At 34.0% G+C, this 23,802-nt stretch overlaps 1 protein-coding gene across 3 annotated transcripts in view; it reads right to left on the reverse strand.

Annotated features, from left to right (window-relative positions):
• The window catches only part of Col11a1 (collagen type XI alpha 1 chain), a 702,155-nt gene that overhangs the window by 329,853 nt on the left and 348,500 nt on the right, over positions 1-23,802 (reverse strand). For all 3 annotated transcript variants that reach the window (XM_021247828.2, XM_004869152.4, XM_021247827.2), the window contains exon 4: positions 16,338-16,479. The gene's annotated coding sequence lies outside the window, so the exon portion shown is untranslated. The remainder of the gene's footprint in view (positions 1-16,337; positions 16,480-23,802) is intronic.

Below are 23,802 nucleotides of genomic sequence, written 5' to 3' on the forward strand. Positions count from 1 at the left end.
TCTGTCCGTTTTCTGATATCATCTTTAATCTCTCTTTTCAGAGTGCCATAGTTTTCAGAGAAGAGGTCTTTGATTTCTTTGGTTAGGATGATTCCTAGGTATTTCAGTTTTTTGGATGCTATTGTGAAAGGAATTATTTGCCCTATTTCTTTCTCAGTGAGTCTGTCATTGGTGTAGAGGAAAGCTATTGATTTTTGTGTGTTGACTTTGTAACCAGCTGCTTGACTGAATTTGGTTATTAAGTCTAGAAGACTTTTGATGGAGTTCTTGGGGTCTTCCATATAGAGTATCATGTCATCTGCAAATAATGACAATTTGACTTCTTCATTTCCTATCTTTATTCCTTTTATTTCTTTCTCTTGTCTAATTGCTGTGGCTAATGTTTCCAGAACTATATTGAACAAGAGTGGTGATAGTGGCCATCCTTGTCTTGTTCCTGATTTTAGTGTGAAGGATTTCAGTTTTTGACCATTTAGTATGATATTAGCTGTTGGTTTTTCATAGATGGCTTCTATCAGTTTGAGGTAGAGACCATCTATTCCAATTTTTTGTAGGGTTTTTATCATAAATGCATGTTGGATTTTGTCAAATGCTTTCTCTACATGTATGGAGATAATCATAGGGTTTTTGTCCTTGGCTCTATTGACATAGTTTATTACATTGATTGATTTGCATATATGGAACCATCCCTGTATCCCTGGGATGAATCCCACTTGATCAGGGTGTATGATCTTCTTGATGATCTTCTGCTTTCAGTTTGCCAGTATCTTATTAAGGATTTTTGCATCTATCTTCATTAGTGAGATTGGCCTATAGTTCTCTTTTTCAGTTGGGTCTTTCTCTGCTTTGGGGATCAAGGTGATGCTTGCTTCCAGGAATGAACTTGGGAGAATTGCTTCCCTTTCAATTTCATTGAAGAGTTTCAACAGTAGTGGCAGCAGTTCCTCTCTAAATGTCTTGTAGAATTCAGCAGTGAAGCCATCAGGGCCCAGGCTTTTCTTAGTTGATAAGGTTTTAATTACATTTTCAATTTGATGGCTTGATATTGGGTTGTTCAGAATTTTTAGGTCTTCTTCGTTCAACGTTGGTAATTCATATGTATCTATGAATCTGTCCATTTCTTCTGTGTTGTCCATCTTATTGTCGTATAGGTTCTGGAAGTAGGTATTGATGATCCTCTGGATTTCTCCTGGGTCTGTTGTAATTTCACCCTTTTCATTCCTAATTGCATGGATTTGGGCCTTTTCTTTCCTTTTTCTCACAAGGTTGGCTAAAGGTTTGTCAATTTTGTTGATTCTTTCAAAGAACACACTCTTGGCTTCATTGATTTTTTTTTGTATTGTTCTCTTAGTCTCCATTGCATTGATTTCTCCTCTGATCTTTATAATTTCCTGCCTTGTATGAGCTTTGGGGTTGTCCTGCTCTTCTTTTTCTAGAAGCTTGAGGTTCAGCATCAGGTTGTTTAATTGGGCTCATTCTGTTTTCCTAATATGCATATTCACTGCTATGAATTTCCCTCTTAAGACTGCTTTCATTGTGTCCCATAGATTCCGGTATGTTGTATTGTCATTGTCAGTTAATTGAAGGAACTGTCTGACTTCTTCTTTAATTTCCTCTGTGACCCATTAGTTATTCAGAAGTGTGTTGTTCAATTTCCACATGTTTATGAAATTTTTTGAGTTTCTTTTGCTATGGATCTCCAATTTCTTTGCACTATGGTCTGATAATATACAGGAGATAACTTTAATTCCTTTGCACTTACTTAAACATGTTCTATATATGAGTATGTGGTCCATTTTGAAGAATGACCCGTGTGTAGCTGAGAAGAATGTGTATTCTGATTTTGTGGGGTGGAAGACTCTGCAAACATCTGTTAAGTTCATTTGTTCAAGAGTTCGACTGAGTTCTACTATTTCGTTAGTTATTTTTTGTCTAGTTGATCTATCTATTTGTGACAGTGGGGTGTTGAGGTCCCCCACTACAATTGTCTTAGTGCATATATGACTTTTCATGTCCATTAGTATTTGTTTTATGTAGTTGGGTGCACTAGTGTTTGGGGCATAGATATTTATGATTGTCATCTCTTCCTCTTGGATTCTTCCCTTTAGAAGGATGTAGTGTCCTTCTTCGTCTCTCTTAATCAGTGTTGGTTTGAAATTTACTTGATCTGCAAAGAGGATAGCTACTCCTGCTTTTTTGGGGTTCCTGTTGCATAAAGTATTGTTTTCCACCCTTTCACTTTCAGTCTATGTTTCTTTTTGAATTCAGTGTATTTCTTGCATGCAGCATATTGTTGGATTTTGTTTCTTGACCCATTCTGCCAGTCTATTTCTTTTGATTGGTGAATTGAGACCACTAACATTGATGGTTATAACTGAAACATATTAACTTGTCATTGCCATGACTTTTTCTTTTTGTTGGGTTCTCCCCCTTTACATTTAATTTCTTGTCATGCCAGATGGGTTCATTCTGCTTTGCTTCCTGGGGTTGTGATCCTCGATGTCTGTTCCTAGGATATTGTGTAAAATTCTTTGGAGTGCTGGTTTGGTATTCACGAAGTTCCTAAGGTGCTCTTTGTCATGAAAGTATCTTATTTCTCCATCCATTTTGAAAGATAGTTTTACAGGGTACATCAATCTGGGTTGGAGGCTGTTTTCTTTCAGGGATTGGAATATGTCACTCCAAGCTCTTCTTGCCTTGATGGTTTGTGTTGAGAAGTCTGCTGTGATTCTGATGGGTTTTCCTTTGTATGTGATTTGCTTCCTTTCTCTAACTGCTTGTAGATCTTTGTTCTTTTGTTGTGTTTGTGGAATCTTAACAATTATATGCCTATGTGTAGATTTTTTTTGATCAAGGCTTTTTGGAATCCTATATGCCTCACTTCTCTGTATGTCAAGTTCTTTTCTCCTGCTTGGGGAGTTTTCCGCCATTATTTCTGTGAAGAGATTTTTTATGTCATCTCCACTCTTCTGTTTCTTCATTGAGCCCAATCAGTCTTATGTTATTCTTCTTTGCATCATCTAGCAGCTGCTGGATTGATTTCTCATGTTCCCTTATAATTTTGAAGCAATTTTTCTTTTCCTGGTCACCAATTGCAATCTTCTCTTCTATATCTGAAATTCTGTCCTCACATTGGCTCATTCTGCTTTGTAGACTTTCAGCGGAGTTTTTCATGTCTTGGAAATCTATTTGCATCTGTTTTATGGATTCCATTTGTTTCTTATGTTGGGATTCCATCATGTTCCTCAGGTCTTCTCTAGATTTATTAATCATGTCTTGCACCAGGGGCACAATTTCTCCTGTTATCTGAGAAATTATTTCTGATTTCATTTTTTCCAGACCCCCTTTTGTTGCCAGTTCATTGGGTCCAGGCCGTTGAGTATCAGAGTGGTCCATCTCATTTCCCTTTGGGGTTGCTGTAGGTGATCTGCAAGTCTGGTTTTGAGACTTATTTATGTGTTTTCTCATTTCAACTGTGGTGGGGGGCTGTTAGTGGCTGCACGGATTACCTCCTCTGAGCTGGGAGAGGTGGGACAGGGGCCAGGAGCAGCGGTAGAAATGGTGACCCAAAAGCCCTTTCCTGTGGGATGGGAGCAGCAGAGGGATGGTGGCCAGGAAGCCCCTTCCTCTGGACCAGGAGCAGTGGGATGGCAGCTCAGAGGCCCCTACCTCTGGGCCAGGAGCAGCAGGACTCAGTACTTTGATCTGGTGGTCTGTTGTCCTCTGCGTCTTTGTAGTGTGGAACCAGGTGGCTGCCTGTCTGCAGCGGGGTGTTTTGGCATCTTTCCCTCGACTCGGGACCTCGGTAGGGCGTGCACAGACCTGCCTGTCTGCAGTGGGCTGATTCGGTGTGTTCTGTGTGACTGGGGACCTCGTGCCTTTTTCATTCTTAATTGCATGGATTTGAGCCTTCTCTTTCCTTTTTTTGATAAGGTTGGCTAAAGGTTTATCAATTTTGTTTATTCTTTCAAAAAACCGACTCTTTGATTCATTGATGTTTTGTATCAGTCTCTTAGTCTCCATTGCATTGATTTCTGCTCAGATCTTTATAATTTCCTTTCTTGTACAAGCTTTGGGTTTGTTACGCTCTTCTTTTTCTAGGAGCTTGAGATTCTGCGTTAAGTTATTTAACTGAGTTCTCTCTGTTGTCCTAATATGGGCATTCACTGCTATGAATTTCCCACGTAGAAATGCTTTCATTCATTGTGTCCCACAGATTCCTGTATGTTTTACTGGCATTTTTATTTACTTGTAGAAACTGTCTGATTTCTTCTTTAATTTCCTCTGTCACTCATTGGTTGTTCAGGAGGGTGTTGTTCAATTTCCATGTGATTGTGGGTGTTTTGTGGTTTCTTATGTTATTGATCAATTTTATTGCACTATGGTCTGATAATATACAGGGGATAACTTCGATTCTTTTACATTTACTTAGATATGTCCTATGAGATAGCATGTGATCTATTTTGGAGAATGACTCGTGTGCAGCTGAAAAGAATGTGTATTCTGATTTTGTGGGGTGAAACACTCTGTAAACATCTATTAAGTCCAGTTTTTCAATAGCTTCGTTTAGTTCTAGAATTTCATTGTTAATTTTTTTCCTAGTTGATCTGTCTGTTTGTGATATAGGGGTGTTGAGGTCCCCCACTACAATTGTATTAGTGCTTATTTGGTTTTTCATGTCCATTAATATTTGTTTTGTATAGTTGGGGGCATTTGTATTTGGTGCATATATATTTAGGATTGTCATCTCTTCCTCTTGGATTGTTCCTTTCACAAGGATGTAGTGACCATCTCTGTCTCTCTTTAATTAGTTTTGGTTTAAAATCTACTTTGTCTGCAAATAAGATTGCTATCCCTGCTTTTTTCTGGGTTCCTGTTGTGTGGAGAGTTGTTTTCCATCCTTTTACTTTCAGTCTATGGATTTCCTTTTGAGTTAGGTGTATTTCTTGTATATAGCATATTGCTGGGTTTTGCTTCTTAATCCATTCTGCCAGTCTATTTCTTTTGATTGGTGAATTGAGGCCATTAACATTGATAGTTATAATTGAGAGATATTGACTCATCCTTGTCATGATGTTTTACTGTTGTTGGCTCTTTTCTTATTTTCCCCCTTCACTTTAGTGTCTTACCTTGCATGGTGCCTTCTCTCTGCTGGGCCTCATGGAGTTGTGACCTTCATTGTCTTTTTCTAGGATATTGCTTAAAATTGTTTGTAGTGCTGGTTTGGTGTTCATGAAATTTCTCAGGTGTTCTTTGTCATGGAAGTATCTAATTTCCCCATCAATTTTGAAAGATAATTTTGCAGGATACAACAGTCTAGGTTGGAAGTTTTTTTTCTTTTAAGGCTTGAAATACTTCACTTCAGGCTCTCCTCGATTTGAGGGTTTGTGCTAAGTAATCTACTGTGATCCTGATGGACTTTCCTTTGTAGGTGATTCCTTTCTTTAACTGCCTGTAGAATTTTGTTCTTCTGTTGGGTTTCTGGGATCTTGACTATTATATTTCTAGGTGTAGATTTTTTTTGGTCATGGCTGGTTGGAGTTCTATATGCCTCACTTATCTGTACGTCCAACTCTCTACCTCTGTCTGGGAAGTTATTTACTATTATTTCTGTGAACAGTTTTTTATGTCCGTTGTACTTTCTCTTGTGTTTTCATGGACTCCTATGAGTCTTATGTTATTCTTCTTTGCATCATCTAGCAGCTGTTGGATTGATGTCTCATGGTCCCTTACTATCTTTAAGAAATCTCTGTTTTCATGGTCCTCAACCACAAACCTGTCTTCTATATCTGATATTCTGTCTTGAGATTCTCTTAGTCTGCTCTTCATGCTTTCAATGGAGTTTTTAATCTCCTGAATACCTGTTCGAATCTGTTTCATGGATTCCATTTCTTTCTTATGTTGAGTGATCATGTTTTCCATTTCTTTCTTATGCTGAGCATTCATGGCCTCCAGCATGTTTCTGATCTCATCTATTTTCTTATCTGTTTCTGCTCTAGAGCTTCTAATCATGTCTTTCACTCTGCTCACCATGTCCATATATATCTGGGAGATTATTTCTGGTTTGAAATTTTCTAGAGCCTCATGCATCTGCTTTGTTACTTCCTGTGCTATCAGTTCAGGGTGTCCAAGTGGTTGCTTATCAGACTTTTCCACCTCATTTCCCCCAGAATTTCCTTTTTGTGGTGTGGAAGCCTGTGTTTGTGCCTTGCTTAAGTGTCTTCTCACTTTTGTTTTTGGTACTGTCCTTAATTTAATTCCTGGGTTGATATTTCAAGATTGCTTAATGTATCTTTGTTGCTTGTGTTTAAAACCCTTGTGGAATGATTGCTTTTCAGAGGTGTCTTCTAGATCTGGCTTGTGTTTAGGTTTTGAGACTCTAATGACTCTGAAGCTATTTTATTTTTCTTATACCAGGAAGGAAAACTAATTAGATCAATCACAACATGTTAGCCCAAATGATATAGTCAGCAATACCATAGCATCAAGCACAGCTTAGAAAATGACAATTTGTGGTAGTTATTAATCTATCACTTTTAACTATGTGAGTTAAATTAAAACCAAGGACCAACCCAACATAAGTTTATAATGAATAAACTCTTCAATATAGCATCTTTCCCCTTTGGGGTGGGGAGCTAAAAGGAGTTGGGGAGGGAGGGACAGGTAGAAAGAACACGTAAGATTAGCGGTGAGGCCAGAAGACACAGAAACGTCACACAATCTCTAAGAAGTTGTTAAAGGCAAGAGAATATGGAAGAATGAAAGAACAAAAATGTGAATAGAATCACCTAACAGCAATAGGGAGGCTAGATACCAAATTTACTTTTCTTTAAACCTAATGATAATCAAGAGAAGGAAAAAGAAAAGAAAAGAACAGTAAGGAAGAAATCCAAATTCAGTCCAGAAAGGAACAAATGGGGAGATAAGGGGCAATGTGGGACAGTGAGAGAATGAGGGAGAGAGAAAGAAAAGATAAAAGAAAGAAAAGTAAAACTTTGAAGAGTAGAAAAAAAGTAAAGATTAAGAATTAAAAATAAGAAAAAAAAATTTTCTTTTGTGCAAATAGCAATAGAAATTATTGGCCTCCTTCAGGGTATGTCTCTGTTGTTACAATAGGCAACATAGGAATCCCTGTGCATATACCAGTCAACGAGTCTCAGCAAGCCAGATGCAGACCAAGTACAGTGGTCTGATGTGCCTTTATTGTAGAGGTTCTCTTTACTTTTCTGCTGAGTTTCAGTTTTCTTCCAGAAGCCTGAGAAGCCCTCTTTCTGTTACTAACTTCTGCTCTATCTTGTGACACTGAGGACAAGGGTCTTTATAGTCTCCTGTGCCTCTGTAGTGTGGGACCAGGTAGCAGAAAAGCCAGAAGGTAGGCGGTGCAAGGGGGGGGGGGGACTGAGCGAAGCGGACCTCACCATGCTGCAGGAACCCCAAGCTGCTTGTCTTGTCTCACCGGGGCCTGTCACCGCTCCATGTGTTTTCAATGTGGTAGAGGTTTCAAGTGACATTCACTTGACCACCCTCATTTGGGTGGAGCACCACAAAAGATTTATTCTTCACAAATCTACATCCATGGGGGAGGGGGTCGAATAAAACTAAAATGGTGCCATAAAGCTGAATAAGTGAAGCACATCCCGTAACATATATATAAATTCCAAAGAGTACTAAAGGCAGGAGTGAATGATTGAAACAAAGGAGGTACAGTGTTTAAAAAAAATATTAAAGAAGGCTTTAAAGTCCTTTCCTCCACTGTTGCAAAGAACAACTGGCTTTTAGGAGGCAAAATCAATGGGGATCCTATAGTTACCTGTTCTGTAAAATGAGACAAACAAATGTCCAAATGATGCTTCTTGAGTCAAACATACACTAGAATACCCAACATAATAACATGATGTGTTATGTAGCAAATCTGGGGGACTGAAGCTTACATTATTCGACTTGAGAGAAACAAGACAGTTTATTGTTAAATGTTTGGCCTAATGAATCAGTCTACATTTTGAACTATGTGCTGTCTCATTTCTCCAACCACAGAGGAATATATGGAGTAAGTTTATGTTGGTGGCTCAGCTCTTCTCCGAGCTTCAGATGCACAGTGATTAACACGCCCAAGATTACAGTTAGAGATGTGAGGCTCTAACCTGAGAAGTTAAGATCTGTACTCCAAAATTCATGTACTTTCTCCCATTTCATTTATTTCTACAGTTATGAGTGAATTCCAATTCAACACTAACAATATTAAATTACATTGAGTTTAGAGCTCCCCCACTAATGTCTCAGATCTCTCAAAACTAGTGATGGTGAAATTTTTAGAGACCGAGTACCCAAACTGCAACCCCAAACCCACTTATTTATTACAGAGTTCCAATGCTGCAATTAAACCTGAATATTGAAGTTTTTAATTTAGAAAAAACAAGTCATACATTAACATCTTTTGTCTTAAAAGAAAAACAAGTAGCACGCGTGCCATAGGTTTGCCACCACTGCTTTAGACCAAGTATGGGCTCAATTATTGATTTTTATTTATAATCAAAGGCCTTATGTTGGTACTTTTCCAGTACCAACTGAAATCTGGTTTTAAATTCCATGTATGTATTCCTACAATTCTCCCATTGAATCTATTATTGACCATAAAATTAAAGTGAACAAGCAATTGTATCTATTCTCAAAGAGTTCACAGCCCAGTGCATAGACAGAAAATAAAGTCAAGATTAAAATTAGTTGCCTTAATATATAAACTATTTTTGTATATTAACCAAGATAAAATTCTAAATGAAACTTATATTTAATGTTTGCAGAAAGTCCAGCCAATGAAGGTCATTATCAAGAAATTGCCAAGAAAAAGTACAGAGGTAGAGGTCATTATTCTGTCTCTTTTTCTACATTGATAAATAGAAGATTGTCAAAGATTACATTAATGTATGAGGATAGATCTACTTCCTTAAAAAGTGATCAATATTATATTTTAATTATATTATTCTTTATGAAATCATCTCCACATGATCTCTATAATTCAAAATTATATTTAGGAAAATGCTGAGAAACTTACCCCAGCTTACCTGAATGTTTAGCAAACAAAAACTTAGCCTGGCAATACATTATTTTAAACCATCATGGCTGTGTGAGTAAGTATGCAGTCAAATAGTTCCCTGTGTTTTTCTTAAAGAGACCTTTTTTCTATGGACTCTGAAAATAAATTTTCAAAGATTTTATCCAATTTTTCTGAATTCTCTTTCTTATATTGTACATATCAATGGAATATAAATTTTGTCATAATACTTGGTGTTCACATCATTTGTCTGTTATTACCAATATTGCAGATTTGAAGATACTTATATATTTACTCGAGAGTTTGGCCAGTGCCTTTGTGCAATGAAAAGAGGGTCAGAGTGAAGATTTGAACTCAGTTCTCTTCACTGTCAATAACTTGCCTGTAGTCCTGGATAATCCTTGATGCAGGTCCAACACTTATTCAGCAAATGATAGCTAAAAGGAAGGCTCTATGCTAGGCATTATAAGTCCAAAAGCTGATGAGCTGTGGTATTATTATAAAAGAAGCCAGGCAGATGAGCCCAGGAGATAAGATTAACAACGATGTCATAAACCATATATTAAGTGTGATGAAAGCTATACAAGTAAAGTTTCATGACAGAATTTTAGGAGGAATATGACATTTAGCAGTGGATACTGGGAAAAGCCTTTTAGAATACAAAATGGGAACATTTCATTGATTAAATGCATCACTGAAACATTTTAATGACTGAGGTTTAAGTAGGCCTATAGAAAGTAGAGTACAGTTGTTAATTTTAACTGCAACAATTCTATGAAATTCTAGGAATCACCATAATGTATTTTGTCCTTTAAATTTTTAGGAAGCATGAACAATGAATGCAAGAAATCACTATTGCAGATTTCATACACATTCGAATATGTACTTTCCTACATACCTTACTATTTCACATTTACAAACCTGTAATTTTTTCTACAAAAATTATGATATTCCAACTCAATACATTCTAGACCAAATTTCTCTATCATTTTTGTCACTTGAAAATAATGCAGCTACCTTTTCAGTACTGAAAGCATACTTTCTTCTAAACCTATAAAGCTTCTGTATTAATAGAATCCCAAACATTCCATAGTGGTGGCTCAACATGCTGAAATATGAGTTCAGAAAGCCCATTTTGATCTACACTGTTTACTCTGATTTTCAGCAGGGGATATTGAACAAGGGTCTACAGTTCAGTTCTTGAAACTGTGGTCTACTTAGGGAACCGCAATGAGGTTAACTGGCAACTTTCCGAATGCCAGGGAGACAGGGCAAAGGGTTGTTCCTGACATTTTTCAAATGACTTTCGAAACAAAACTCTTCTATTAGACTTTTTGAAAGGGAGTTTCAGTACTTGCAGAGTAAGATTCAGAGGTGGGGAAATTGCTATTAACATTGTAGAGAAATACATTTGGTGAGAAGAAATGAAGAGAAAAGAAAAGGGAACAAGGCAGAAAGAAAGGCATCAATTAGGGGAAAAAAAACTGACCAAAGTGTCTTGCTTTATAGCTTACACAAAAATTAGAAGCACCATATTAATACAATGGGCTTTCTAAGAGAAGAAAATATGTCTCTACCCAAATAATTGAACTCTGCTATGAAAGCAGCAGTCTCATATTTCAAAATGAGAATCAGCCAAATTTAACAAAATAGCACAAGGAAACGTTTGGATAGCACAATTTGCATTCCTAACAAAGCTGCATTATTAATTATCTCTCAATAATACTTTTTTTTTTTTTGTACCAGGGATCGAACTCAGGTCCTTGCACTTGCGCAGCAGGTGATGAAACCACTGAGCTAAATCCCCGGCCAATAATACTTCTTTTTAATTGATTATTAATTTGTATTGTTTTAAATTTTATAAAAATTGAATTGTGTATTCTGGTAGTTTTGTGTTGAAGCAATTTCCTTAAAATTCTGGGTCTTTGTACAGAAACAGGCACTCATGCAGAAATCAATTCTTCCTTCCCTTATGGAAAAACATGTATCTGTCCCACTCATCACTATGGAATTTCCCTTAGAGAAGATCTTGAATTTGATCCACCTTAGAAACACTGACATTTATCATAATAGTCAGTATATAGTAAGAATTTATTAAATTGGACAAACAAAACTGAAATATCTATACTGGAGAAGTAACTACTATGCAACAGCTCCAAGTCATAAACATGAAACTTAGCATCTTGTCTGAAATCCAGAAGACCTGCAGCTTAAATACAACCCTTTCAGGGCTCTTTCTGAATGTCTGTCTTTAAAGTTTATCATGAATTATGAATTTCAGCTTGGAAAAAAATCACTAATGAAACATGTTCCTTACTAAGTCAACCATAGAAAACAAATATGCCAATTGAGTTTTGGAAAGCAGAGACTTTTTCATGTACTTGATCAAAAAAGCATTATCAGTTGATAGGCTCATTACCTCATGATTATCAACTTACTCAAGCAAATGAAAAAACTATCATGAATACCTAGCAGTTGTGACAGATGTTAACAGAATTTGGCAAACACAGTTAAAACATATTGTCCACAAGCTTCTAATTTCTTTTTACAAACTGTTTTCACTTTACTGATATAAACTCCATGAATTTTCATGCTGTTTTTTTCTTCTTTGTTGTTTGAATCACTGTTCACTCCAAAATAATTCGTAGCTTTCAGACCTTGACAATTTAGATAAGGTGCAAATATTTACTTGACATAGATTGAGTGAAACTGAATGAGGATTTTTCTACTTCTAATTTTTCTGTCAATTTAGAATTGCAAAAATAGGCCAAAAGAAAATTTAGATAATATCATAAACTGTTGTATACTATATTTTAATGGATAACATATTATTTGAGTAGATATTAATTTTGTTGTCTTAAAGCAAACATGAGACAAATGTTTAGTCAAGCCTACACCAGATAAGGAAATTCTGTTTTCAATTTTCTTTCCCTTTTTAAAAATCTGATTTCTTATGTTTCTGCACAATCTTTATTTGAGACAAGCAAAATTGAAGAGGATAGAATAAAGGGAATAGGACTTGGATACATTTTAATACTTATGCATCAAATACTTCTGAGCACCTAATGTGGCAAAGAACAGGAGAGGAAACTTTGAATAAAAGTCAACCTCCTCACATAATTTGAAATGAATATGACAACTATCTTCTGTCAATATTTTTACTTTCAGATATTCATATTCTTTATTATAGTCAAATATAATTTAGATTGAGGTGATAATGTGTCTTTGATATGAACATAACATCTCTGCAATTGACAGTTTGTAGTTGCTATCAATCCTAACACAACAGAAGGGCCTCGCAAACAAAAACAAATGGTGTGATATTGGGTGCTTAAATGTAATATTAATTCTTCAAACAAAAAAACAGCAACAAAATCCCAACTCATAAAAATGTTTTAAAAACCAAAAAAGCAAATAACACTGAGTTAAACTTGAGTTAAACATCTAGAATTGTATATTTCTATCCATTGAATGAAACAAAACCAAATTAATTAAATATGTCATTTATTGCCTCTAGAAGAATCGATAATCAGTAGTACTTAAAGGTAGCTGTGCCATAATTGGTAATTAGGGTGTTTTTATATAGTCACGTCTAATCTTATGTAAATTTCTATGTAATTATATGGAATCAATAATGAGTATTTTATATATCTTAGGTAGATAACCACTCTGTTATTCTCCTCCATCATGGTAGATAGATCCATGTTAAAAAGCCAACCTCCTAACCATGATCTTTACCTTCTGGTGTTCACACATTTGTGTTATCACCTCCTCTTTAGTATGGGGAGCACCAGTGAGTGCATCTAACCAAATGAATCAGCAAAGCTGATGGAATTCCACTCCTGCAAGTATGTTACAACATATAGATGCTGTCTTGATAACATACTCACTAGGGACTCTTCTCATTTGACAAAGCACTGGTAATGCTCACATGGCAAAGAACTACGGGTGACTGGAATTTGTAAGGAGCCTTTAGCTGTTGATGAAGGATTTCCAGCTGACAATCACAAAAAGCCAGAGCCTTCTGTCTTACCATCAAAAGGAAATGAATTCTGTTTGTCACTTGAATGACCTTGGAAGTACATTCTTTTCTGTAACCCTCCAAATAAAAGTCAAGATTGAAGTTTTGTTAAATCCTAAGCAGAATACTCAATTAAACTGTCTGCACCATTGACTCAGAAATTTTGAGATAATAAATCTGTGTTATTTTAAGCCACTAAATTTGTGATGATTTTATGTATAACAATAGAAGTAATTAATGTTCCAACAATTCTGCAATCATTTTCTAATAGGTGTAGCAATGTCTATAGATAAGGCAATGATTCATTTTTGCATTGAACAAATATCCTATTGCCAAATATTGTTCTAGATATTAAGGACATGATAATAAACCCAAATGATGAAATTCATATGTTTTAATGGTGAATATAAGAATTATATTTAAAGTTGTAGAATAATTAGTTACAATTATATTAAATAAATAACGAGTGATAAATGTTGGTCAGAAAAATTAGGAAATGCTCCCTCTGTGGTGTGTTGGTAATAGGCTCTTGGCAGTAGGAAGGGGAGTGTGGCCTGATTTGTACCCTTTTGGCTGTTTCTGTGGAATAAATACTACCAAGGTCAATTTTAAGATTCTGTGATGTCATCAAACACAGAGATAAGAAAATAAGCACAGTTTGCTTTGCAACTCGGTACTGGCAAGCCTCAGCATGCCACTAGTCTTCCGGAGAGAAGCAACAGCTGGACTAAAGTGGGGAACAATGAGGCTGCCTTAACAGTTCTAGCCATGCAAAGCTTTTTGGAAGAGTAGCCAGAATACACAGGTTGTGAATCTGGAAGTGTTGCTTTGTTTGAAGAACTGAAAGAAGAATTTGGATGGAGTTCAAAGGCCAAGCAAAAAGAAATTTAAAAGGAGAGAGTAGAGAATCAAGAAAAGATCAGACAGCCAGGCATCATGGAACACAACTATAATCCCTGTACCCTGGTGGTTGAGGCAGCAGAAGTTCAAGTTTAAGGTCAGCCTGGCCAGCCTGGGCTACATAGGGTGACCCTGGAGAGGGGGAAGGAATAAGGAAAAGGGGAAGGAGTAAAGGAAGGGGAAGAGCAAGGCAAAGGGGAGGGAGCTGTCACATTGTTTAGAATCAGCAAGATATTAGGGATTGTTCTATTATTTGTGAACATAAGAGTAAACCAGAGACAAGAAGTCCTTGCTACAGTTTTGGAGTGTGTCCTAATAGCAAAAGGAAAATATGTATTTTAGAAGATAGTTTATCTTTAGATAAATTCATTTATGAAACACATACAACTATTTATAGGGAAATCAGTATAGAGACTATTATATGTCAATTTATTAATAAAATAACTATTTTCATCATGATCATTTTGAGATTAATTTAGTACATACACTTATCAAGAAAGGTGGGACATAGCACTCAAGGTATTTTAAGAACTTTTGCTTCTACTTGCCCTTCTTTTTTCTTATTGTTCTATAAAGTAGAAGGAAGGGATGGGTGATAGAGATGCAAATTTAGAGGCACTCATCATATGAATGGTGTTGGAAGTCACAGAAGACAAGAGTGGTAGGGAGTGATAATAGAAAAAGGGACCATATAGAAGTCACAATGAGTCTCAAATTTAGACAGACAAGAAGCAATGAGCCTTTGTCCTTTGGCAGAAGACATGTTATAAAGTACAGAAACAGCAGGTTCTGTCTGCAGAACTATGTTGAGCTCACACCTGTGTTACAGAATTCATTTCTAAGGTCATCATTATTAAAAGTATGTAGAAAAACTGGATATGGTTCAGAGAAAAGTAATGAGGATGATTAAAGACTTGAGGGTGACAGATTTATGAGAAAAGATTAGAAACAAGAACATGTTTCAACAAAAGCCTCAAGACAATGAATCTAATTAATATCTTAATGTTTTAAAACACCAGTAAACAGAGGAGGAAAAATAATTATTGACTCCATATTAAAAAAAGAAAGAAAGCTTTAGTCTCATTCCAAATACTAGAAAAAGATATTCTGATATTGGAAATATTTATTTTGTGAAATTCTGCAGAACATTTCTGTGTGGATAAAAATCATGCATGTGCGCGCGCGCGCGCACACACACACACACACACACACACACACACAGTGAATAATATCCAGAAGTCTTCAATTCCAAATAAAATAGAATTTCCAGTATAAGAGAAATTCGAATTCTTTTCACTGATATATCATCAATATTTGGAACAATGCTTAGCATACAGATGGTGTTAAATGAATATGTGCAAATATTTAAAAAATTGTGTTCAACATGAAAACCTTAAGATTGTTTCATGGAGTCAAGTATTACATAATGATTATCTATCTACAGTAAATATAACCAAATTGAGGCTGAATCAGCTATTGTTCACAATGCTCTTGACTCATTTACTTCAATAGATTTGCCACAGAGAAAAAATTAGATTGCATTTTAAATTAATATTTTAATTATTAATATAATCAAATATTATTGTCTCAAACAATATTTTACTATCTTAATAGAAATTCAGCTATAACAAAAATACAATAAAATATAGCATTTTTTTCTTGAAATTACATTATTTTAAGACACATTATTCCTTTATTACTCTTGATATGATTTAAAAAGCATATCAAGAGCATCAGATTATAAAATATTATATTTTCTTCCTGTCTGGGTGTTTCTAAATTGAATAACTATCATTTTTCAAAATTGACCTAGATTTAGACTTTCATTTCTCTCTTAAATTTGATGCAACTGATCAGTCTGATTCTACTTGAACTGGATTATATTAACTGTGAGGTTGTTTTTTGATAAAAGACACTATTAAGGAAAACCAAAAAAAGCAAGTATTGAATTTTTAAAAATTAGGAATTTTCCTAACTGCTATTTTAATTTTGCCTTTTAAATGTTTTATTTTGATAAAACATAACATTTATTATATTGTCTTCTGAAGTTATTAAATGATCTACATACTTACAATCATCAGTTATTTAAAAAATACATGTTTAAAATAAACCAGTGAGTTGCAGACTATTTTATAATAATAAAAATTTATATTAATAACAATTATTGCTAATTATTAATGGTTCAATGCCATTTCTTTCCAACAACCAGTAATAACTAAGGTAACATATTTTGTCAATTCATCACTAAAATAACTTACAAATTTGAAAGTATGAATCATCTTCTATTGTACAATGAATTATGTACTCATGAAACAGATGTCAGAATCAAAATTAATGAGGCAATGACAAAGTAGAAGTAGCAATTACCTTATTAGAGGCAAATTCTCATTAATGTGATGTGCCATCTTGGTTTAATTTGCACAGTAGGTCAACAAGAGAGGAATCTTCAAAGTGGTACTAGGAATGCTTTTCAAATGTTATAAGCCCAGAATAACTCTGACAACAAAACCTAAAGAAGAGAAAATGAGGAAAAAAATTAAAGCCACATATCCCTATGTATATAAAGACAAAAAAAATTCCTACATGTTATTGGTAAGTGAAATTCAGCAATGCATAAAAATATATTTTGATCAAGTAATCATTCTATAAAAGTAAAATTGGTTTAATGTTTCAAATTTAACCAATTTAATTCATCATAGGAATAGGATAAAGGAAAATAAAATCATGTAAAACTCTAATAGTTGCAATAAAATTAATAAAATTAACATTGACTTAAAAGTTAAAATATCAGAAAACAAAACACAGAATTTGCTCATTCTGCTAATGTTCATCTAAGAACAATCTACAGAAATATTATACTTAATTATGAAGTATTGAACTCTTTTCTTTAAATATTAATGAAAAGGTGAAGGTTTCTGTACTTACAACTTCTATTCATCATTTGAATGGAAGATTTAGTCAATGAAGTGAAGGAAGAAAAATAAATACAAAGCTTAAATATTGGAAAAGAAGAAATACTTCTCTATTTATGAATGGTGTGATTTATTTTACATGGGAAGCAAAATATATTTATAAAAATCCACTAAAATGAAAATAACTTCATATAGATTACAATAATGATTATAGAAATTATTTTTTATTTCTGTATATAAGCAAGTTATTTTAAAAAGAAACTTAAAATTACTTTAAAAATATCACAAAAAAATCACAAAATATATTTACTAATGAAATCCATATTAAACAAACACTACAAACTTTATGGCAACTACAGACATTAGTGAAATTAAAGAATCAAATAAATAAAGATATTCCATGCCCCTAATTGAGAGACTACTATTGAGATTTCAATTTTCCCCAAATTGATAATCTCAATTAAAATCCCAAAAGACTTTTATTGTGGAAATTGACAACTTCTTAATTTATTTTAAAAATTCACAGGAAATAGAATACTTTGAATACTATCTTTAAAATGGACAAATTAGAAAATTTATGCTAATTAACTGACTTACTAAAAGTCTACTGTAATAATGACAATTGGAATTGCCATAAAATACAGAACTAAGTCTATGGAAAAATAAAGAGTTCAGAAATAGACACACATGTACAGAGTTGATTGATTTTTAACAAGAGTTTGTAGGCAAGTCAATGGAGAAAAAAGACCTATTTAACATACAATGTTCGAACAATTGAATGCAAATAAAAACCAATATTTAACCTTTTTAAAAATTTTTCTTCCTTCATTTCATTATTGTAATTTATACAATATTTATACAATGAAATACTAATACAAATGGAATAGTAACAGAAATTCATGAGCTACAACATGAATGTTTTAAAAACAATATTTTCTCTGTGATTTCATTAATGTAAATTCAAAAAGTAAGCAAAACTAATATTTACCTGTAGAAGCAAGAATAAAAACTGAGCATCTTTAATTTGAAAATTCAAAATCAGAAATGCTCCAAAATCTGAAACTACTGGTCGAAACTTCCATTTCTGACCTCATGTGATGGGACATAATAAAAAAATACCTTGTACAAAATTATGTTCAGGCTCTGAGGTGTATGTGAAAACATAAATAAACTTCATGTTTAGACTTAGCCATCCCAAAACATCTCTATGTGTATGTTAATATTTTTAAATCCCAAAAGATTCCCAATCTGAAAGACTTCTGATTTCAAGCATTTTGGATAAATGATAGTCAATCTACAGCTTACCTGTTTGTGTTATATTTTTGTTTTTAATACTGAGTGGGAATTAACTGAAGGGACACACAGAAACTTTTTCTGGTGATAGTAATATTCTGAGTCTTTACTACAATATTGCTGAGTCAAAATGGTATGCTATATTTGTCTTACATTGGCTTGCTTCTGAGAGCTGACTGTTCAAATTTCAGAAATTTTGTGAGCTGATTATCAAACTGTTAATAACTTGAAATCAGAACTGTTGGAAGATTTCCCCTAAAAAGTAGTAAGCACTGCAAATCAAAGATTTGTTGGTTTGTTTAGTTTTGTTCTTCCAGACAGCATTTATTAGTCCACCACTCTGTGAGTGTATGCAAATTACTCAGCATGTAAAATCTTCTGCATCCTTCTAAGTAGATTTTACTTTTACTTTTACTTTCAGAACTTTACTTTCATATGAAAAACATATATACACAAATTTTCAGTTTATGTTTTGTTAGAATTTGTTTTACTTTGACTGTTAGTGTTTTGTTTTACTGTTTTGTTTTATGGAAAATGAATTCTGCTACAATAATAGTATTATAAAATATGTGCTGTTGTTATCAGGTAGCCTGCTTCTAAAGCTGGCTCGCCAATTAAACGCTACTAGGTTCTGAGTTGCTCGCCTCTCCTTCTGGAGTTAGATGCCAGGTTTTTCTCACCTTGAACAAAGAATTGAATGAAATGAGCAGAAGCAATGAGAAAGTTTATTCAAGAAAGTAAAGTGAAGAATGTGAGAGTTACTGGCTCTTCAGAGCAAGCTTGGGCTGAGTAAAGAGAAAAAGAGGGTTAGAGCAAAAATAAACGTATATTCTGTCTCTGGGAAACACAGCGTGGGGTATCATGGAAAGTTACAATACCAAGCTTTTCATGGCATCTCTGCGTCCAAATATAAAGGAAACCCGCAAGAACGTCTACATATGTGTCCTGAGAGATGGTGCTGGGATCTCGTGTCTCAGGCTGACTTCAGGTCTAGGCCAAGCAAATTGAAAACCTGTTAGAGTTCTCCTGACGAGTCCATGTGTAGAGCTTTAGGAACTGTTTTGTGCATGTGTCCATGATTTTGTAATTCACAGGTCACACTCTCTTCTCCAGCCAGCTTTGCCACACCCTAACCTCCTACCTCACTGGAAATTATACTATTTGGGTTGAATATCAGCTGCAACTCTTACTAGCCTTGATACCTCAGATAAGTCACCTTAGCTAAGTCTCAGGGTCTTTTCTGAACATTTAAATAAAAATATTACTTACTTTATAAGGTTATTATGAGAACCTAACACACATGTAGTATTTAGATCAGATTTTATAACATGTTTATCACCCCAAAATGTAAGTAGATGTTATAAGTATCAGCTGATAGATTGCTTTTTATCATTATATATTCTTTACATTAATCATACTTTTGAATATTTCATGTGGCCAGAATAAACCTAAAAATAGAAGTTCAATAAATATAAAACAAATTAATGCATTGTTGCCAAAAATAATATGGCTACTAAGAATTCTACAGCAACTTTGTATTTTAATAACAAACATTTTTACTTGTTTCTGGGTTCTTGGTTTTTCCTTTAGTGATTCTCAATTGTAATTAAATTTATAATTATCCAGATAAACATTTTAAAAATTTTGACCCTATGTTCTTTTAATATAAATACTAAGCCAAAAAATAATTTTTATTGTTTTTTACATGTATCATAACAATAACCCCCATATATGTGTGGCACAATTCAGCTAAATAGCCAAACACTAAGTGACTTTGGATATCTCAAAAGACAGGTTACAAATCTCCCATGATCAATGTGATCATTATGTATTTTCAACATCTACTAATAAAAAATAAAGATAAAAGAGACAATTTTTATTAGTACAGGAAGCTACTGTGGGCAATAATAAATCAGAAAATTTTTAAAGAAGCAAAAGGGATTTATTAGGCAAAATTTATAAATATGCATTCAAAGAAACAGAGTGCAGGTCAGATCCTCAAGAAAAGATACATTATAGTAAGGAGTTGGGAATATTTATGTGTTTGGGGAAGTTGAAGTTCTGGGATTTGTGAATCTGTAGAAAGACTGGACTTGGTTTACATGAGAAAAAATGAGCCACCCACAGAAATAAAGATAATGGTTCATTTCACAGGTTAACAGGAGAAAGGCAGGCACCCAGTCTATTGTACTCCTTAAAGTCAAGTTTCTGATCTTTACCTTATCAACTAAGCTAATTTATGGACTTATAGTATCTTTAAGAGATGTGGGGTGTAATGGGCATGGAAGAAAAGCAGCATAAACAAACTTAGAGAGTACAAATATGGATAAACTTGAGTAATTGACTGTGTCCTAAGTTAAAGTCTCTTAAAATAACCATCTTGAAATTATGAATTATCTCCTTCAAACCTATATTTATTTCTTCTATCTTATCGCATCCCCTCCCCCACTTCTGAGACTTTGATCACTATTCTTAAGGATACATGGATAGAGGCCAAATGTCTGACTTCTCAAGTCTGCTTCAGGCTGAGGAGGAAGGCTGCTCCTGCCTAGCCAGGGATCAAAAGTCTCAGTCTGATTCATCTAAAGGAGTCAAAAGAAAGATTTTATTGCTTGATGAACCATCCATCACCCTTTGATAGTTTGGAAAAGAGGACAAGAATGTTAGCAAGTCATTGACCTTTAAACTTTTTTTAAAATCATGTTAATCAAAGGGCCCCAAAAATAAAAATGGAATATTGGTAAAAAATAATGACTCCAAAAAGTAGAAGTCAAACAAAATTAGGCAGCATTTGGCATAAGCCTTTTTATTTTTAATATTAACCTTTATATGCTTGGGTGTCTTCCTAAGTACAATAGGTAAAGTTAAAGAGTATACAGATTCCTCCCTCCCTGTTTTGTCAATAAGAAATCCTTCCATTTTAGTTAAAACAATGGCCAAAGAATAAAATAAATAAAAATTTCTACATTTTGTCACCCCAGGCCATTACAATTCTTACTACTGGGGTAGAACCTAGGACCTGGCATCTATTTTGAGGACCTGAAGATTTTCTGTAATGATTGGCTCTAGATAATATATATATATATAATTTATATATATATTTTTATATATATACATATATAAAGTTCAAAGTAGATAACAGACTTAGGTTATACCATGAAGATAACAAAGTTTTGTAGCTAGAATATTTACATTGAGATTTTTATCCTGTATGCGTACCTATTCAAGAAGCCAAATCTTTATCTGAAGAGAACTTGAAAGTACATTAAAATAACATAATGGCAATACACTAAAAAAGACTGAAGGACACATTTTTGGAAGAGCTAGTATGACTGACAATCATGACCATAAGCTAAAATGTTATTATACGTATATCTGAAGACTGCGAATAGGGACTGGTGAAGTATTTGGAGCCCCTTTTTATCTCTAGTCTAGCTTCCTCAGGTTTTATAATACTGTTAATTATTCCACCTTTTCAGTCATACTTTTCTGCTAGGTGTTTAACACCAAGTTAAAGTAAGACATGATAATCAAAATTAAACTCTCTCTCTCTCTCTTTCTCTCTCTCCACTTCTTCAAAGTTTTAGGCCAAATATTATCTATTGGTTTAGTATTTCCCAAATTATCCAATTTAAACTTTCAACATTTCCTCATTATAATCATCTCTACTGCCTTACCCTGGTTTTTCCATAGAGCATTTAGTCACTGCTTAATACACTATGTATTTTACTTTAAAGTTGCTTTTTGTGCTTTTCCTCCACCAAAATGGGTCCAGTAAGAACACATACTTTTATTTATTTTGTTTATTAGTGAAACTTTAACATTTAAATAGGGCCAATTATACTGTAGGCACTTAAATATCTGTTGAATGAATATTTGTATGGGACAAAATTGCATTTAAGTCAAAATTGAATTAAAAGTTACAGATTGGTTTCTATGTAGAACCTTTGTGCATTCAAAAGTTCTGCTAATTACAAAAGTATCCATTTTCAATAATTAGATATTTTGATTATTTTTGATTATGCAAGTAATCTTAGTGGTTAAAACATTAGTTTTATATATGACTGTTCTAAAATCCTTGGAAAATATCAGAAAGTATGTACACAATATTAGAGTACAATGTACTATTAATTTTTTAATTAATATTTTAACTTTTTAGTCTAATGTCATATAAATATGTGGTTAAATATCTTGTTTTATATATTTATAATATTTATTTTATGGGTTATATGTACTAGGGGTCAAACCAGGACTGTGTGCAGGCAAAACATGCACCTCCAGCCCCTCAAAACATCCAAGTTAATAAATGTATATTTATAATCATTTCCAAATGATCCACCTGTTTCTACTTTTTCATTATAAAGAATAATGCCATTCATTTAAATTAAAATAGAATTATGTTAAGGAATCCTGTAATTATGTTGTTACAGAATGAGTGTGACATGATTCTATGACATATATTGAAAACAAAGTTTGTTTTCTAAACTGAAATGAAGCACCACACAAAAAAATAGTTGCTTTTTTCTGTGTCAAAGCACATCACATAATTATTAAATTTTCAGGAGATATGATAAAAAATACAGTGAATGTTTAAAGTTTTTCAAAATTTTTACAATTAAAGACACCTAGTTATTAATTCCCTCAAAACACTCCCTATCACTTCAAAAATACTTATCACATCATTCTTGCCACTTTGTGAAGCAGTTCTGGAGTCTTTCTCTTGGGAATGGGTTTAGTTGTGTTGCCATGGCTTCCTTTTATTGTCATTTGACTTTAAGGAAGAGTCACAAGCTCTTGAATAGACAGAATGAAAGAGAAGTCAAAGAATGACCCTTTTGTCTTAGAACTATTGGATTTAAAACCAGTTACTGGGACACTGGTCAGCTGGTAAAATCTATAGTTACCAGAAGAGACAATCATAATTTCTTGCCAAATTTGAAATACCAGCATCTGCCAAAACTGAATTGCTCTGGAAGGAGTCTCTCAGGCCCAGATTATATCTCTGAGATGTCTATTCAGAATACTCTATTACTTATTGTAAAAAAAAAAAAAAAAAAAGCTGTTTCCCACTTTCATAGAAAATGGAAGAAAGAGCAGTTATTTATGACAATTAGAGTCATTTCTACTGCAGATTTCTAAGGTCATGCCTCAAAGATTACCCAGGACTGGGTAAGTGGTTTGTTACATATATGGGCAGGTAAGTAAAGAGATGCTGAACATACACCCACCCTCTCCTTCTCTCTCTCTGTCTCTCTCATTTAAAAAACAATGGTTTATTTCCAACAATTTAAAACAAACATCTTTTTAGTTTATAAAAATTTACTATATTCTAGAGAGAGAACAAGAGCATGAGAAAGAGGTGGAGGGAGAACTAATGAAGCTGAATCTGTAGCTTATCCATGGATTTTCCTGTCTTTTCCTCTGACATGGCAGAAAAGGCCTGCCATCCATGTTTTACTGTGGTCTAAAAAAGAGTCCTGGCTACAGAAGTTCTGAGAGTGTATAACTTTAATATTTTGACAGGAAAGGGTCATCCTTGCCGGTCTGAAAGGAAAATTATTTAAAAATAATTCCCTGACCGAGCAAAAGTGAACTCCCTTATAAATAGTAAAATTTAGTGTTGACCT

The sequence above is a fragment of the Heterocephalus glaber genome, unplaced genomic scaffold (assembly GCF_053883595.1).
Source record: "Heterocephalus glaber isolate CG9 unplaced genomic scaffold, H.glaber_assembly_v1.0 deba00001442, whole genome shotgun sequence".
Classification (NCBI taxonomy): domain Eukaryota; kingdom Metazoa; phylum Chordata; class Mammalia; order Rodentia; family Bathyergidae; genus Heterocephalus; species Heterocephalus glaber.